This window comes from Phyllobates terribilis, unplaced genomic scaffold (assembly GCF_046119375.1).
Source record: "Phyllobates terribilis strain yellow unplaced genomic scaffold, ASM4611937v1 Scaffold_2932__1_contigs__length_98514, whole genome shotgun sequence".
NCBI lineage: Eukaryota > Metazoa > Chordata > Amphibia > Anura > Dendrobatidae > Phyllobates > Phyllobates terribilis.
The window spans coordinates 25,457-38,555 of NW_027365686.1; the positions used below are offsets into that span (position 1 = coordinate 25,457).

At 45.1% G+C, this 13,099-nt stretch overlaps 10 non-coding genes across 10 annotated transcripts; all 10 read right to left on the reverse strand.

Moving 5' to 3' along the window:
* Positions 1-867: 867 nt before the first annotated feature.
* LOC141247331 (U2 spliceosomal RNA) lies at positions 868-1,058 on the reverse strand. The gene has a single exon (XR_012310802.1). It is a non-coding gene; the product is annotated as a U2 spliceosomal RNA (small nuclear RNA).
* Positions 1,059-2,176: 1,118 nt separating this feature from the next.
* LOC141247332 (U2 spliceosomal RNA) lies at positions 2,177-2,367 on the reverse strand. Its single transcript, XR_012310803.1, has one exon. It is a non-coding gene; the product is annotated as a U2 spliceosomal RNA (small nuclear RNA).
* A 1,118-nt stretch (positions 2,368-3,485) lies between these two features.
* On the reverse strand, positions 3,486-3,676 carry LOC141247333 (U2 spliceosomal RNA). Its single transcript, XR_012310804.1, has one exon. It is a non-coding gene; the product is annotated as a U2 spliceosomal RNA (small nuclear RNA).
* Positions 3,677-4,794: 1,118 nt separating this feature from the next.
* On the reverse strand, positions 4,795-4,985 carry LOC141247334 (U2 spliceosomal RNA). Its single transcript, XR_012310805.1, has one exon. It is a non-coding gene; the product is annotated as a U2 spliceosomal RNA (small nuclear RNA).
* Positions 4,986-6,103: 1,118 nt separating this feature from the next.
* Positions 6,104-6,294, reverse strand: LOC141247335 (U2 spliceosomal RNA). Its single transcript, XR_012310806.1, has one exon. It is a non-coding gene; the product is annotated as a U2 spliceosomal RNA (small nuclear RNA).
* Positions 6,295-7,412: 1,118 nt separating this feature from the next.
* LOC141247336 (U2 spliceosomal RNA) lies at positions 7,413-7,603 on the reverse strand. Its single transcript, XR_012310807.1, has one exon. It is a non-coding gene; the product is annotated as a U2 spliceosomal RNA (small nuclear RNA).
* A 1,118-nt stretch (positions 7,604-8,721) lies between these two features.
* LOC141247339 (U2 spliceosomal RNA) lies at positions 8,722-8,912 on the reverse strand. Its single transcript, XR_012310809.1, has one exon. It is a non-coding gene; the product is annotated as a U2 spliceosomal RNA (small nuclear RNA).
* A 1,118-nt stretch (positions 8,913-10,030) lies between these two features.
* LOC141247340 (U2 spliceosomal RNA) lies at positions 10,031-10,221 on the reverse strand. Its single transcript, XR_012310810.1, has one exon. It is a non-coding gene; the product is annotated as a U2 spliceosomal RNA (small nuclear RNA).
* Positions 10,222-11,339: 1,118 nt separating this feature from the next.
* LOC141247341 (U2 spliceosomal RNA) lies at positions 11,340-11,530 on the reverse strand. Its single transcript, XR_012310811.1, has one exon. It is a non-coding gene; the product is annotated as a U2 spliceosomal RNA (small nuclear RNA).
* Positions 11,531-12,648: 1,118 nt separating this feature from the next.
* Positions 12,649-12,839, reverse strand: LOC141247342 (U2 spliceosomal RNA). Its single transcript, XR_012310812.1, has one exon. It is a non-coding gene; the product is annotated as a U2 spliceosomal RNA (small nuclear RNA).
* Between the last annotated feature and the right edge of the window lie 260 nt (positions 12,840-13,099).

A 13,099-nucleotide genomic window follows, 5' to 3' on the forward strand; every position in this document is an offset into this window, starting at 1 on the left:
ATTAAGGCGGGGGGTGGGGTGGAACGAGCAGCTGTCTACCCTTAGCAGGAGGGCTCCTGATTACATACCTCTCCTGCTGCTGCTGCTGCTGCTGGCTGTCCAGCAGCAGACTGAAGGTGGCTGCTGCTGTGCACAGGTATATAAAGGCTCAGAGCCTATTATGACACGCGCAGCCAGCGTTCCATTGCCACATTCCATCTACTGCAGGCAGGATACCTGGCTGGCTGAATGTCGCTGAGAAGCTCACAGAGACCGCCATAAGCAACAGTTTAACAGAATGCCACAGACTAATCAACCAAACTTTTTGGGTTGGGTTCTCTTTTATAGTCTGCAGGCATTAAATGAAAGAAGTTAGTGTTCCAGCAGAAGGAGACAACGTTTCAGAAAAGGCATTGTAGCAAACCAAAAAAGAAATTTTAAGCGCAGCAGTGTAACCAGCGCACATACCTGTTAGCTCGGGTGAGTTTAAAAGGCTGCTGTTGATAACAAGGGCATTTGCTAAATAGATGGTGTGTGTGCAACAATATACTGAAAGGTCAATTATATTGTGCAGCTTATCTCACCACCTGTAGTTATTTAGGTGAAAGCTCCAAAATGCTTGCCTAATATGTCTGTTTATCCAAAAGGAAGTAGAAAGGGAGAGCTAGAAAGATAGCATTGCATCACATTACATGGCAATGCAATGCACAGTTGCTGAAGTTGAACCAAAATGAGCTTGTAATCTGGCTTCTGCAACTTTGAACATGAAAAATCCAATGAGGAGAAGAAAAGCAGAGCCAAAGAGTCCATCCCAAAATCCGACAAACAAGCAAAATGAACAAAAAACATTGAATTCAATTCTTTCTGATTTTAGAAACTGCATTAAAGAAGGGGTGCACCGGTCCTGGAGATACTGCAATACCAGGTCAATGCGTGGAGTGGACAGAGCAAGCTCTTTTTCCATCTCCCTGTTCTAAAAATCCATTTAATATATGGTCCCCAGATAGGGGACGTATCAGATATTAAACTGATAAGAACAGATACTACACTTGATCTTAGCCAAAAGGCCGAGAAGCGATAACCAGAATTGGTTTCAAACTACGGAGCCACCCAAGGATCCTAAAAAGTCCATTTGTGGAGATGAGCTCCTGGACTCCCGTTAAGAAGACATGTTGTCAACCTCTAGATCCCTTACATGCCTGCACTTTTCGGCTTGCTGCTGCTGCAATCCACGCGTTTTAGATCTGCATAACTCCACCTCTTTAAACACAGCACCTTCACCCCCTGCTGTTCCCACCCGCCTCAACACCGTTGGAAGGGAGGAGAACCAATTAAGGCGGGGGGTGGGGTGGAACGAGCAGCTGTCTACCCTTAGCAGGAGGGCTCCTGATTACATACCTCTCCTGCTGCTGCTGCTGCTGCTGGCTGTCCAGCAGCAGACTGAAGGTGGCTGCTGCTGTGCACAGGTATATAAAGGCTCAGAGCCTATTATGACACGCGCAGCCAGCGTTCCATTGCCACATTCCATCTACTGCAGGCAGGATACCTGGCTGGCTGAATGTCGCTGAGAAGCTCACAGAGACCGCCATAAGCAACAGTTTAACAGAATGCCACAGACTAATCAACCAAACTTTTTGGGTTGGGTTCTCTTTTATAGTCTGCAGGCATTAAATGAAAGAAGTCAGTGTTCCAGCAGAAGGAGACAACGTTTCAGAAAAGGCATTGTAGCAAACCAAAAAAGAAATTTTAAGCGCAGCAGTGTAACCAGCGCACATACCTGTTAGCTCGGGTGAGTTTAAAAGGCTGCTGTTGATAACAAGGGCATTTGCTAAATAGATGGTGTGTGTGCAACAATATACTGAAAGGTCAATTATATTGTGCAGCTTATCTCACCACCTGTAGTTATTTAGGTGAAAGCTCCAAAATGCTTGCCTAATATGTCTGTTTATCCAAAAGGAAGTAGAAAGGGAGAGCTAGAAAGATAGCATTGCATCACATTACATGGCAATGCAATGCACAGTTGCTGAAGTTGAACCAAAATGAGCTTGTAATCTGGCTTCTGCAACTTTGAACATGAAAAATCCAATGAGGAGAAGAAAAGCAGAGCCAAAGAGTCCATCCCAAAATCCGACAAACAAGCAAAATGAACAAAAAACATTGAATTCAATTCTTTCTGATTTTAGAAACTGCATTAAAGAAGGGGTGCACCGGTCCTGGAGATACTGCAATACCAGGTCAATGCGTGGAGTGGACAGAGCAAGCTCTTTTTCCATCTCCCTGTTCTAAAAATCCATTTAATATATGGTCCCCAGATAGGGGACGTATCAGATATTAAACTGATAAGAACAGATACTACACTTGATCTTAGCCAAAAGGCCGAGAAGCGATAACCAGAATTGGTTTCAAACTACGGAGCCACCCAAGGATCCTAAAAAGTCCATTTGTGGAGATGAGCTCCTGGACTCCCGTTAAGAAGACATGTTGTCAACCTCTAGATCCCTTACATGCCTGCACTTTTCGGCTTGCTGCTGCTGCAATCCACGCGTTTTAGATCTGCATAACTCCACCTCTTTAAACACAGCACCTTCACCCCCTGCTGTTCCCACCCGCCTCAACACCGTTGGAAGGGAGGAGAACCAATTAAGGCGGGGGGTGGGGTGGAACGAGCAGCTGTCTACCCTTAGCAGGAGGGCTCCTGATTACATACCTCTCCTGCTGCTGCTGCTGCTGCTGGCTGTCCAGCAGCAGACTGAAGGTGGCTGCTGCTGTGCACAGGTATATAAAGGCTCAGAGCCTATTATGACACGCGCAGCCAGCGTTCCATTGCCACATTCCATCTACTGCAGGCAGGATACCTGGCTGGCTGAATGTCGCTGAGAAGCTCACAGAGACCGCCATAAGCAACAGTTTAACAGAATGCCACAGACTAATCAACCAAACTTTTTGGGTTGGGTTCTCTTTTATAGTCTGCAGGCATTAAATGAAAGAAGTCAGTGTTCCAGCAGAAGGAGACAACGTTTCAGAAAAGGCATTGTAGCAAACCAAAAAAGAAATTTTAAGCGCAGCAGTGTAACCAGCGCACATACCTGTTAGCTCGGGTGAGTTTAAAAGGCTGCTGTTGATAACAAGGGCATTTGCTAAATAGATGGTGTGTGTGCAACAATATACTGAAAGGTCAATTATATTGTGCAGCTTATCTCACCACCTGTAGTTATTTAGGTGAAAGCTCCAAAATGCTTGCCTAATATGTCTGTTTATCCAAAAGGAAGTAGAAAGGGAGAGCTAGAAAGATAGCATTGCATCACATTACATGGCAATGCAATGCACAGTTGCTGAAGTTGAACCAAAATGAGCTTGTAATCTGGCTTCTGCAACTTTGAACATGAAAAATCCAATGAGGAGAAGAAAAGCAGAGCCAAAGAGTCCATCCCAAAATCCGACAAACAAGCAAAATGAACAAAAAACATTGAATTCAATTCTTTCTGATTTTAGAAACTGCATTAAAGAAGGGGTGCACCGGTCCTGGAGATACTGCAATACCAGGTCAATGCGTGGAGTGGACAGAGCAAGCTCTTTTTCCATCTCCCTGTTCTAAAAATCCATTTAATATATGGTCCCCAGATAGGGGACGTATCAGATATTAAACTGATAAGAACAGATACTACACTTGATCTTAGCCAAAAGGCCGAGAAGCGATAACCAGAATTGGTTTCAAACTACGGAGCCACCCAAGGATCCTAAAAAGTCCATTTGTGGAGATGAGCTCCTGGACTCCCGTTAAGAAGACATGTTGTCAACCTCTAGATCCCTTACATGCCTGCACTTTTCGGCTTGCTGCTGCTGCAATCCACGCGTTTTAGATCTGCATAACTCCACCTCTTTAAACACAGCACCTTCACCCCCTGCTGTTCCCACCCGCCTCAACACCGTTGGAAGGGAGGAGAACCAATTAAGGCGGGGGGTGGGGTGGAACGAGCAGCTGTCTACCCTTAGCAGGAGGGCTCCTGATTACATACCTCTCCTGCTGCTGCTGCTGCTGCTGGCTGTCCAGCAGCAGACTGAAGGTGGCTGCTGCTGTGCACAGGTATATAAAGGCTCAGAGCCTATTATGACACGCGCAGCCAGCGTTCCATTGCCACATTCCATCTACTGCAGGCAGGATACCTGGCTGGCTGAATGTCGCTGAGAAGCTCACAGAGACCGCCATAAGCAACAGTTTAACAGAATGCCACAGACTAATCAACCAAACTTTTTGGGTTGGGTTCTCTTTTATAGTCTGCAGGCATTAAATGAAAGAAGTCAGTGTTCCAGCAGAAGGAGACAACGTTTCAGAAAAGGCATTGTAGCAAACCAAAAAAGAAATTTTAAGCGCAGCAGTGTAACCAGCGCACATACCTGTTAGCTCGGGTGAGTTTAAAAGGCTGCTGTTGATAACAAGGGCATTTGCTAAATAGATGGTGTGTGTGCAACAATATACTGAAAGGTCAATTATATTGTGCAGCTTATCTCACCACCTGTAGTTATTTAGGTGAAAGCTCCAAAATGCTTGCCTAATATGTCTGTTTATCCAAAAGGAAGTAGAAAGGGAGAGCTAGAAAGATAGCATTGCATCACATTACATGGCAATGCAATGCACAGTTGCTGAAGTTGAACCAAAATGAGCTTGTAATCTGGCTTCTGCAACTTTGAACATGAAAAATCCAATGAGGAGAAGAAAAGCAGAGCCAAAGAGTCCATCCCAAAATCCGACAAACAAGCAAAATGAACAAAAAACATTGAATTCAATTCTTTCTGATTTTAGAAACTGCATTAAAGAAGGGGTGCACCGGTCCTGGAGATACTGCAATACCAGGTCAATGCGTGGAGTGGACAGAGCAAGCTCTTTTTCCATCTCCCTGTTCTAAAAATCCATTTAATATATGGTCCCCAGATAGGGGACGTATCAGATATTAAACTGATAAGAACAGATACTACACTTGATCTTAGCCAAAAGGCCGAGAAGCGATAACCAGAATTGGTTTCAAACTACGGAGCCACCCAAGGATCCTAAAAAGTCCATTTGTGGAGATGAGCTCCTGGACTCCCGTTAAGAAGACATGTTGTCAACCTCTAGATCCCTTACATGCCTGCACTTTTCGGCTTGCTGCTGCTGCAATCCACGCGTTTTAGATCTGCATAACTCCACCTCTTTAAACACAGCACCTTCACCCCCTGCTGTTCCCACCCGCCTCAACACCGTTGGAAGGGAGGAGAACCAATTAAGGCGGGGGGTGGGGTGGAACGAGCAGCTGTCTACCCTTAGCAGGAGGGCTCCTGATTACATACCTCTCCTGCTGCTGCTGCTGCTGCTGGCTGTCCAGCAGCAGACTGAAGGTGGCTGCTGCTGTGCACAGGTATATAAAGGCTCAGAGCCTATTATGACACGCGCAGCCAGCGTTCCATTGCCACATTCCATCTACTGCAGGCAGGATACCTGGCTGGCTGAATGTCGCTGAGAAGCTCACAGAGACCGCCATAAGCAACAGTTTAACAGAATGCCACAGACTAATCAACCAAACTTTTTGGGTTGGGTTCTCTTTTATAGTCTGCAGGCATTAAATGAAAGAAGTCAGTGTTCCAGCAGAAGGAGACAACGTTTCAGAAAAGGCATTGTAGCAAACCAAAAAAGAAATTTTAAGCGCAGCAGTGTAACCAGCGCACATACCTGTTAGCTCGGGTGAGTTTAAAAGGCTGCTGTTGATAACAAGGGCATTTGCTAAATAGATGGTGTGTGTGCAACAATATACTGAAAGGTCAATTATATTGTGCAGCTTATCTCACCACCTGTAGTTATTTAGGTGAAAGCTCCAAAATGCTTGCCTAATATGTCTGTTTATCCAAAAGGAAGTAGAAAGGGAGAGCTAGAAAGATAGCATTGCATCACATTACATGGCAATGCAATGCACAGTTGCTGAAGTTGAACCAAAATGAGCTTGTAATCTGGCTTCTGCAACTTTGAACATGAAAAATCCAATGAGGAGAAGAAAAGCAGAGCCAAAGAGTCCATCCCAAAATCCGACAAACAAGCAAAATGAACAAAAAACATTGAATTCAATTCTTTCTGATTTTAGAAACTGCATTAAAGAAGGGGTGCACCGGTCCTGGAGATACTGCAATACCAGGTCAATGCGTGGAGTGGACAGAGCAAGCTCTTTTTCCATCTCCCTGTTCTAAAAATCCATTTAATATATGGTCCCCAGATAGGGGACGTATCAGATATTAAACTGATAAGAACAGATACTACACTTGATCTTAGCCAAAAGGCCGAGAAGCGATAACCAGAATTGGTTTCAAACTACGGAGCCACCCAAGGATCCTAAAAAGTCCATTTGTGGAGATGAGCTCCTGGACTCCCGTTAAGAAGACATGTTGTCAACCTCTAGATCCCTTACATGCCTGCACTTTTCGGCTTGCTGCTGCTGCAATCCACGCGTTTTAGATCTGCATAACTCCACCTCTTTAAACACAGCACCTTCACCCCCTGCTGTTCCCACCCGCCTCAACACCGTTGGAAGGGAGGAGAACCAATTAAGGCGGGGGGTGGGGTGGAACGAGCAGCTGTCTACCCTTAGCAGGAGGGCTCCTGATTACATACCTCTCCTGCTGCTGCTGCTGCTGCTGGCTGTCCAGCAGCAGACTGAAGGTGGCTGCTGCTGTGCACAGGTATATAAAGGCTCAGAGCCTATTATGACACGCGCAGCCAGCGTTCCATTGCCACATTCCATCTACTGCAGGCAGGATACCTGGCTGGCTGAATGTCGCTGAGAAGCTCACAGAGACCGCCATAAGCAACAGTTTAACAGAATGCCACAGACTAATCAACCAAACTTTTTGGGTTGGGTTCTCTTTTATAGTCTGCAGGCATTAAATGAAAGAAGTCAGTGTTCCAGCAGAAGGAGACAACGTTTCAGAAAAGGCATTGTAGCAAACCAAAAAAGAAATTTTAAGCGCAGCAGTGTAACCAGCGCACATACCTGTTAGCTCGGGTGAGTTTAAAAGGCTGCTGTTGATAACAAGGGCATTTGCTAAATAGATGGTGTGTGTGCAACAATATACTGAAAGGTCAATTATATTGTGCAGCTTATCTCACCACCTGTAGTTATTTAGGTGAAAGCTCCAAAATGCTTGCCTAATATGTCTGTTTATCCAAAAGGAAGTAGAAAGGGAGAGCTAGAAAGATAGCATTGCATCACATTACATGGCAATGCAATGCACAGTTGCTGAAGTTGAACCAAAATGAGCTTGTAATCTGGCTTCTGCAACTTTGAACATGAAAAATCCAATGAGGAGAAGAAAAGCAGAGCCAAAGAGTCCATCCCAAAATCCGACAAACAAGCAAAATGAACAAAAAACATTGAATTCAATTCTTTCTGATTTTAGAAACTGCATTAAAGAAGGGGTGCACCGGTCCTGGAGATACTGCAATACCAGGTCAATGCGTGGAGTGGACAGAGCAAGCTCTTTTTCCATCTCCCTGTTCTAAAAATCCATTTAATATATGGTCCCCAGATAGGGGACGTATCAGATATTAAACTGATAAGAACAGATACTACACTTGATCTTAGCCAAAAGGCCGAGAAGCGATAACCAGAATTGGTTTCAAACTACGGAGCCACCCAAGGATCCTAAAAAGTCCATTTGTGGAGATGAGCTCCTGGACTCCCGTTAAGAAGACATGTTGTCAACCTCTAGATCCCTTACATGCCTGCACTTTTCGGCTTGCTGCTGCTGCAATCCACGCGTTTTAGATCTGCATAACTCCACCTCTTTAAACACAGCACCTTCACCCCCTGCTGTTCCCACCCGCCTCAACACCGTTGGAAGGGAGGAGAACCAATTAAGGCGGGGGGTGGGGTGGAACGAGCAGCTGTCTACCCTTAGCAGGAGGGCTCCTGATTACATACCTCTCCTGCTGCTGCTGCTGCTGCTGGCTGTCCAGCAGCAGACTGAAGGTGGCTGCTGCTGTGCACAGGTATATAAAGGCTCAGAGCCTATTATGACACGCGCAGCCAGCGTTCCATTGCCACATTCCATCTACTGCAGGCAGGATACCTGGCTGGCTGAATGTCGCTGAGAAGCTCACAGAGACCGCCATAAGCAACAGTTTAACAGAATGCCACAGACTAATCAACCAAACTTTTTGGGTTGGGTTCTCTTTTATAGTCTGCAGGCATTAAATGAAAGAAGTCAGTGTTCCAGCAGAAGGAGACAACGTTTCAGAAAAGGCATTGTAGCAATCCAAAAAAGAAATTTTAAGCGCAGCAGTGTAACCAGCGCACATACCTGTTAGCTCGGGTGAGTTTAAAAGGCTGCTGTTGATAACAAGGGCATTTGCTAAATAGATGGTGTGTGTGCAACAATATACTGAAAGGTCAATTATATTGTGCAGCTTATCTCACCACCTGTAGTTATTTAGGTGAAAGCTCCAAAATGCTTGCCTAATATGTCTGTTTATCCAAAAGGAAGTAGAAAGGGAGAGCTAGAAAGATAGCATTGCATCACATTACATGGCAATGCAATGCACAGTTGCTGAAGTTGAACCAAAATGAGCTTGTAATCTGGCTTCTGCAACTTTGAACATGAAAAATCCAATGAGGAGAAGAAAAGCAGAGCCAAAGAGTCCATCCCAAAATCCGACAAACAAGCAAAATGAACAAAAAACATTGAATTCAATTCTTTCTGATTTTAGAAACTGCATTAAAGAAGGGGTGCACCGGTCCTGGAGATACTGCAATACCAGGTCAATGCGTGGAGTGGACAGAGCAAGCTCTTTTTCCATCTCCCTGTTCTAAAAATCCATTTAATATATGGTCCCCAGATAGGGGACGTATCAGATATTAAACTGATAAGAACAGATACTACACTTGATCTTAGCCAAAAGGCCGAGAAGCGATAACCAGAATTGGTTTCAAACTACGGAGCCACCCAAGGATCCTAAAAAGTCCATTTGTGGAGATGAGCTCCTGGACTCCCGTTAAGAAGACATGTTGTCAACCTCTAGATCCCTTACATGCCTGCACTTTTCGGCTTGCTGCTGCTGCAATCCACGCGTTTTAGATCTGCATAACTCCACCTCTTTAAACACAGCACCTTCACCCCCTGCTGTTCCCACCCGCCTCAACACCGTTGGAAGGGAGGAGAACCAATTAAGGCGGGGGGTGGGGTGGAACGAGCAGCTGTCTACCCTTAGCAGGAGGGCTCCTGATTACATACCTCTCCTGCTGCTGCTGCTGCTGCTGGCTGTCCAGCAGCAGACTGAAGGTGGCTGCTGCTGTGCACAGGTATATAAAGGCTCAGAGCCTATTATGACACGCGCAGCCAGCGTTCCATTGCCACATTCCATCTACTGCAGGCAGGATACCTGGCTGGCTGAATGTCGCTGAGAAGCTCACAGAGACCGCCATAAGCAACAGTTTAACAGAATGCCACAGACTAATCAACCAAACTTTTTGGGTTGGGTTCTCTTTTATAGTCTGCAGGCATTAAATGAAAGAAGTCAGTGTTCCAGCAGAAGGAGACAACGTTTCAGAAAAGGCATTGTAGCAAACCAAAAAAGAAATTTTAAGCGCAGCAGTGTAACCAGCGCACATACCTGTTAGCTCGGGTGAGTTTAAAAGGCTGCTGTTGATAACAAGGGCATTTGCTAAATAGATGGTGTGTGTGCAACAATATACTGAAAGGTCAATTATATTGTGCAGCTTATCTCACCACCTGTAGTTATTTAGGTGAAAGCTCCAAAATGCTTGCCTAATATGTCTGTTTATCCAAAAGGAAGTAGAAAGGGAGAGCTAGAAAGATAGCATTGCATCACATTACATGGCAATGCAATGCACAGTTGCTGAAGTTGAACCAAAATGAGCTTGTAATCTGGCTTCTGCAACTTTGAACATGAAAAATCCAATGAGGAGAAGAAAAGCAGAGCCAAAGAGTCCATCCCAAAATCCGACAAACAAGCAAAATGAACAAAAAACATTGAATTCAATTCTTTCTGATTTTAGAAACTGCATTAAAGAAGGGGTGCACCGGTCCTGGAGATACTGCAATACCAGGTCAATGCGTGGAGTGGACAGAGCAAGCTCTTTTTCCATCTCCCTGTTCTAAAAATCCATTTAATATATGGTCCCCAGATAGGGGACGTATCAGATATTAAACTGATAAGAACAGATACTACACTTGATCTTAGCCAAAAGGCCGAGAAGCGATAACCAGAATTGGTTTCAAACTACGGAGCCACCCAAGGATCCTAAAAAGTCCATTTGTGGAGATGAGCTCCTGGACTCCCGTTAAGAAGACATGTTGTCAACCTCTAGATCCCTTACATGCCTGCACTTTTCGGCTTGCTGCTGCTGCAATCCACGCGTTTTAGATCTGCATAACTCCACCTCTTTAAACACAGCACCTTCACCCCCTGCTGTTCCCACCCGCCTCAACACCGTTGGAAGGGAGGAGAACCAATTAAGGCGGGGGGTGGGGTGGAACGAGCAGCTGTCTACCCTTAGCAGGAGGGCTCCTGATTACATACCTCTCCTGCTGCTGCTGCTGCTGCTGGCTGTCCAGCAGCAGACTGAAGGTGGCTGCTGCTGTGCACAGGTATATAAAGGCTCAGAGCCTATTATGACACGCGCAGCCAGCGTTCCATTGCCACATTCCATCTACTGCAGGCAGGATACCTGGCTGGCTGAATGTCGCTGAGAAGCTCACAGAGACCGCCATAAGCAACAGTTTAACAGAATGCCACAGACTAATCAACCAAACTTTTTGGGTTGGGTTCTCTTTTATAGTCTGCAGGCATTAAATGAAAGAAGTCAGTGTTCCAGCAGAAGGAGACAACGTTTCAGAAAAGGCATTGTAGCAAACCAAAAAAGAAATTTTAAGCGCAGCAGTGTAACCAGCGCACATACCTGTTAGCTCGGGTGAGTTTAAAAGGCTGCTGTTGATAACAAGGGCATTTGCTAAATAGATGGTGTGTGTGCAACAATATACTGAAAGGTCAATTATATTGTGCAGCTTATCTCACCACCTGTAGTTATTTAGGTGAAAGCTCCAAAATGCTTGCCTAATATGTCTGTTTATCCAAAAGGAAGTAGAAAGGGAGAGCTAGAAAGATAGCATTGCATCACATTACATGGCAATGCAATGCACAGTTGCTGAAGTTGAACCAAAATGAGCTTGTAATCTGGCTTCTGCAACTTTGAACATGAAAAATCCAATGAGGAGAAGAAAAGCAGAGCCAAAGAGTCCATCCCAAAATCCGACAAACAAGCAAAATGAACAAAAAACATTGAATTCAATTCTTTCTGATTTTAGAAACTGCATTAAAGAAGGGGTGCACCGGTCCTGGAGATACTGCAATACCAGGTCAATGCGTGGAGTGGACAGAGCAAGCTCTTTTTCCATCTCCCTGTTCTAAAAATCCATTTAATATATGGTCCCCAGATAGGGGACGTATCAGATATTAAACTGATAAGAACAGATACTACACTTGATCTTAGCCAAAAGGCCGAGAAGCGATAACCAGAATTGGTTTCAAACTACGGAGCCACCCAAGGATCCTAAAAAGTCCATTTGTGGAGATGAGCTCCTGGACTCCCGTTAAGAAGACATGTTGTCAACCTCTAGATCCCTTACATGCCTGCACTTTTCGGCTTGCTGCTGCTGCAATCCACGCGTTTTAGATCTGCATAACTCCACCTCTTTAAACACAGCACCTTCACCCCCTGCTGTTCCCACCCGCCTCAACACCGTTGGAAGGGAGGAGAACCAATTAAGGCGGGGGGTGGGGTGGAACGAGCAGCTGTCTACCCTTAGCAGGAGGGCTCCTGATTACATACCTCTCCTGCTGCTGCTGCTGCTGCTGGCTGTCCAGCAGCAGACTGAAGGTGGCTGCTGCTGTGCACAGGTATATAAAGGCTCAGAGCCTATTATGACACGCGCAGCCAGCGTTCCATTGCCACATTCCATCTACTGCAGGCAGGATACCTGGCTGGCTGAATGTCGCTGAGAAGCTCACAGAGACCGCCATAAGCAACAGTTTAACAGAATGCCACAGACTAATCAACCAAACTTTTTGGGTTGGGTTCTCTTTTATAGTCTGCAGGCATTAAATGAAAGAAGTCAGTGTTCCAGCAGAAGGAGACAACGTTTCAGAAAAGGCATTGTAGCAAACCAAAAAAGAAATTTTAAGCGCAGCAGTGTAACCAGCGCACATACCTGTTAGCTCGGGTGAGTTTAAAAGGCTGCTGTTGATAACAAGGGCATTTGCTAAATAGATGGTGTGTGTGCAACAATATACTGAAAGGTCAATTATATTGTGCAGCTTATCTCACCACCTGTAGTTATTTAGGTGAAAGCTCCAAAATGCTTGCCTAATATGTCTGTTTATCCAAAAGGAAGTAGAAAGGGAGAGCTAGAAAGATAGCATTGCATCACATTACATGGCAATGCAATGCACAGTTGCTGAAGTTGAACCAAAATGAGCTTGTAATCTGGCTTCTGCAACTTTGAACATGAAAAATCCAATGAGGAGAAGAAAAGCAGAGCCAAAGAGTCCATCCCAAAATCCGACAAACAAGCAAAATGAACAAAAAACATTGAATTCAATTCTTTCTGATTTTAGAAACTGCATTAAAGAAGGGGTGCACCGGTCCTGGAGATACTGCAATACCAGGTCAATGCGTGGAGTGGACAGAGCAAGCTCTTTTTCCATCTCCCTGTTCTAAAAATCCATTTAATATATGGTCCCCAGATAGGGGACGTATCAGATATTAAACTGATAAGAACAGATACTACACTTGATCTTAGCCAAAAGGCCGAGAAGCGATAACCAGAATTGGTTTCAAACTACGGAGCCACCCAAGGATCCTAAAAAGTCCATTTGTGGAGATGAGCTCCTGGACTCCCGTTAAGAAGACATGTTGTCAACCTCTAGATCCCTTACATGCCTGCACTTTTCGGCTTGCTGCTGCTGCAATCCACGCGTTTTAGATCTGCATAACTCCACCTCTTTAAACACAGCACCTTCACCCCCTGCTGTTCCCACCCGCCTCAACACCGTTGGAAGGGAGGAGAACCAATTAAGGCG